This window comes from Balaenoptera musculus, chromosome 11 (genome assembly GCF_009873245.2).
Source record: "Balaenoptera musculus isolate JJ_BM4_2016_0621 chromosome 11, mBalMus1.pri.v3, whole genome shotgun sequence".
Classification (NCBI taxonomy): Eukaryota; Metazoa; Chordata; class Mammalia; order Artiodactyla; family Balaenopteridae; genus Balaenoptera; species Balaenoptera musculus.
In genome coordinates, this window is record NC_045795.1 from 58,456,425 (window position 1) to 58,460,799 (window position 4,375).

Here is a 4,375-nt window from a genome sequence, read left to right on the forward strand (position 1 = left end):
AAGCGTAAAATGATGTAAATGTATTTCCTTATTTAATCTGTTTAAGTGCTTTCCTGTATAAATGATCCTCTCAACATCACTGGGCCAGTTTGGTCAGAGCACAGTACTATGAGAGTGAAGGCACAGTCTCACCTCTGCCACCGATCTTCAGAAGGCTGGCCCCTTGTCATTCAGTTATCTGCCCACATGTCACTGGCTACGTGTGCACAAAAGTAGGAGTAGCATCAAGGATTTACCCAGGTTTCATGTTCGGTTAATGGGATGGAAAGCAGTTCTACCAACCAAGTCAGGGAATTTAAAGAGAAAGTACAGGATTATGAGGAAGGGGTGTCCAGAGCAGGGGGAAGGAGAAGAGAGAGATAATTATGTTCAGTTACGGACGTGCTGTGGAGTCTGGAATTTTATGATGGCCTGGACCCTAGTCAATTCTCCCTGGAGACTGGTCTGTACGGACTATTGCTACTTTAAAGCAGCAGGCCTGGGCTTCCCTGGTGGCGCAGTGGTTGAGAATCTGCCTGCTAGTGCAGGGGACACGGGTTCGAGCCCTGGTCTGGGAAGATCCCACATGCCACGGAGCGGCTGGGCCCGTGAGCCACAACTGCTGAGCCTGCGCGTCTGGAGCCTGTGCCCCGCAACGGGAGGGGCCGCGATGGTGAGGGGCCCGCTCACCGCGATGAAGAGTGGCCCCCGCTTGCCGCAGCTGGAGAGGGCCCTCGCGCGAACCGAAGACCCAACACAGCCAAAAATAATAAATAAATAAATAAATAAAGTAGCTATAAAGTTTAAAAAAAAAAAAAAAAAAAAGCAGCAGGCCTTGTCAAGGTGGTAGAGGGATGACACTACAGCATGTAGCAGCCTTCCCTATCCTTAAGACCCAGGATATGGCTTCAATATAAAGAATATAATAAGCTACATACTCAATAGTCTTGTTTCCTGGCAGAGGAATGCTGACAGTCCTTTTCTAATGCATTCAACTTCACTGCCAAGTACCTCAAATTCACTCAGCTCTTGAAACATCCTGCTCCAAAACCTTCAAGGGCCACCTAATATAATATTGTCCAAGTTCTTTGATTAGCGTTTAAGGTCCTCCCCTGTGAGCTTAGGCCTACTTTCCATTACTCTGGCTCTGCTTTAGTCACAAATTTTTGCCTTTTCCCCATTCACTGTCCTCCATGCCAGAACTACAATCCCATAGTCTACCTCTATTCCTCTGCCCACTGTTTCCTTTTTCTGGAATACTCTTCCAACTTATTTACATGCTAGTCATCCTTCAAAGCCCACTCATTCAAGCCCCTGTCCCAAGAAGCCTTCTTTGAAACCGCTCACTCACTATGATATCTGCCTGGATTTCCATTCAAAGCACTTATCACAGACTGTTTTTGATATTTTTCTATACCTGTTCCTTTGACCTAATCAGATGATAAATTATTTCAGGGAAGGAACTGAGTCTAATTTCTGAGTCCTGTACAGAGCACAATATACATGTCCAGTATTTGCTGACTGTGACTCTCAACTGTAGTTTGAAAATAGTCATAGATATTACCAATTTTCTCGAAAGTTTTAATATTTGTTTTAGACAAAATTCCACAAAGATCACACAGTATTTTTTTAAGGATGTCAAAAACCAGATAGTGTAGCTTTAAGCTGAGCCTTAGCCCAAATCTGAGTTTAGAAGCCCATTTCCCTTATAGTGCATATGATCATGTGTGGACAGCTACTTGGAGCATGAGAAGTTACCGAGGCTCTCTAAAGAGGGGAAATTAGCAAAGCTGTCAGAGACTTCCTGTGCTGCCTTCCTATAAATTACAGGTGGATTAATTTAATACATGAGAACCCAAATAATTTTTTAAAGTCTTCTGCATCAATATACTTTGAAATGACACAAAGTTAAGAAGAATGGAATAATATATGTTGTACATTTGTCACCAATGTCTTATGAAAAATTTAATAGTTCAATCAGCTGTCACTGTTGTTTTCTTGTAACATGATACTGAATAAAGTACAGCAGAACAATCTTTAAAAAAAAACTTCTGGGCTTCCCTGGTGGCGCAGTGGTTGAGAGTCTGCCTGCTAATGCAGGGGACACGGGTTCGAGCCCTGGTCTGGGAGGATCCCATATGCCACGGAGCAACTGGGCCCGTGAGCCACAACTACTGAGCCTGCGCGTCTGGAGCTTGTGCTCTGCAACAGGAGAGGCCACGATAGTGAGAGGCCCGCGCACCGCGATGAAGAGTGGCCCCCACTTGCCGCAGCTAGAGGAAGCCCTCGCACAGAAACGAAGACCCAACACAGCCAAATAAATAAATAATAATTAAAGGTGCTAATAATTAAAAAAAAAATCAGGAAATACAGAAAAGTATAAAAATTATAAAAAAAAACAAAACAACAAAAAAAAAACTTCTGCATCATCTGATACGGATAGGCATCATCACCATTTACCAAGATTTTGGTTTCTACATATGATCAGAAAGAGATCATTTCTTACACAAATAGGGCAGGGTCTGCATCTTTCTGCACAATGCATGGCATAGGAATTTTTAAACTAATAGCTAACACTCCACATTTATTTCCCCATTAACCACCACTACTGTTATCCCCACTTTACAAAGGAAGAAAGTGAAGCCCAAGGTCATGGCTAGTATGTGGCTAAGTTGGGACCAGCACTGGTCTGCCTGACCCCAAATCTCATTCTCTGGAAATTAGCAAATTAGCTAACATTATTTTGATTCATATAAATCCTCTTCAGGAATGAACATGCTGTGGTCACTGCTGCAGTTAGCCTTTGTTTTTCCAGAATCAAGGGACTTGACTTCTGCTTTACTTTTTTTTTTTTTAATTAATTAATTTATTTATTTTTGGCTGCGTTGGATCTTCGTTGCTGCGCACGGGCTTTCTCTAGCTGTGGCGAGCGGAGGCTACTCTTCCTTGTGGTGCACAGGCTTCTCATTGAGGTGGCTTCTCTTTGTTTTGGAGCACGGGCTCTAGGTGCTCGGGCTTCAGTAGCTGTGGCACGCGGGCTCAGTACTTGTGGCGCACGGGCTTAGTTGCTCTGTGGCATGTGGGATCTTCCCAGACCAGGGCTCAAATCCGTATCCCCTGCAGTGGCAGGCGGATTCTTAACCACTGCGCCACCAGGGAAGCCCTTGCTTTACTTATGCATATGACTTTCATATTCAAATCTGTCAGGCTCTTTTATCGCTTTAATTAACCTAAATGAGTTCCTGATCTTCCTACTTATCTTTTTTTTTCCAATTTTTTTTTTGGCCGCACTGCGCGGCATGCAGGATCTTAGTTCCCCCACCAGGGATCGACCCGTGCCCCCTGAAGTGGAAGCGTGGAGTCCTAACCACTGAACCGCCAAGGAATTGCCCCCTACTTATCTTTTAAGCTCTCCAGCTACTGCATCAGTTGTCACTTCTTCTTTTAGCATTACTGAGGCCCTACTGAGCTCAAAGAGTGTTCAAGGAGATGCCTGCATGAACCAGACAAATATACGTGCCCTCAAGCAGCTGAAAGCACTCCACATGACCAATGTAAAGGGTTTTTAATTTATCGTACTCAGCATGAATGTTTCCTACCAGTGTTTTAACTCAATTATGAGACAAAAGATTTTCAAAATCCTGAGCCTATGACACTGAGCTCCTACCTGTGGGATAAAGCACTTGGCAGTCTGCCTCGTTCCGTGGTTACATCCAGAGATTCTAGTTTAGTTAGAGTCCCCACGGTAGCGCTTGATGCTTTGCACTAATTCGCCAGGTAGTTACCGACTGCTCTACGAACAAATTAGGGGCTCTGTCCCGGGAAGTTCACTGCCACAAGGGGCCTCTGACACTTCTCTCCTCAGGTAAACCACCCCGATCTAGGTGGAGTCACCCGTGCTTGCAATGAGTGGCTTCCTCCCACTACAGTGTAAGCGCCAAGCCGGGAGGCCGACAGCGCACGTTCGTGGCGGATAACCGCCAGGGCTTGGAGTGGCTCCAGCGCCCCACCGCCGCCGGCGCCCCCGAAGGCAGGAACGTGCTCCCTCCTCACCCGCAACCCCCCAAGGACCGGCCGCGGTTGAACCCCCTGATCCCCGGCCCCGCCCGGCCGGCGCTCGGGACACCGCCTTCGCGATGCTCGCTGCCGCCGCCGCGTCCCGAGAGGAAAAGGGCGAGAGTAATCTCAAGTACCGCCGGGCCAAGGGCCAATACCCCGCCCGCGTCCTCCGCGCAATCCCGGTCACCGAGCTCTCACCTCTGACGCGATTCCTACGTGAGAGCCGGGGACGCGGAGTCACCGCCCGCGCACGTCGCCCCAGCCAATCCGGGGCTCGCGCCGGGCCGCCCCAGCCACCGCGTACAGGCCCGCACTCGCCCGCCGATCCCGACACCGG

At 47.6% G+C, this 4,375-nt stretch overlaps 1 protein-coding gene across 3 annotated transcripts in view; it reads right to left on the minus strand.

Annotated features, from left to right (window-relative positions):
- The window catches only part of ACKR2 (atypical chemokine receptor 2), a 48,750-nt gene extending 44,401 nt beyond the window's left edge, over positions 1 to 4,349 (minus strand). For 2 of the 3 annotated variants that reach the window (XM_036869988.1, XM_036869993.1), the window contains exon 1: positions 4,237 to 4,346. The gene's annotated coding sequence lies outside the window, so the exon portion shown is untranslated. Of the gene's footprint in view, positions 1 to 4,236 lie in introns of all 3 variants that reach the window. The other variant, XR_005021933.1, reaches the window with a different exon arrangement.
- Positions 4,350 to 4,375: the final 26 nt, after the last annotated feature.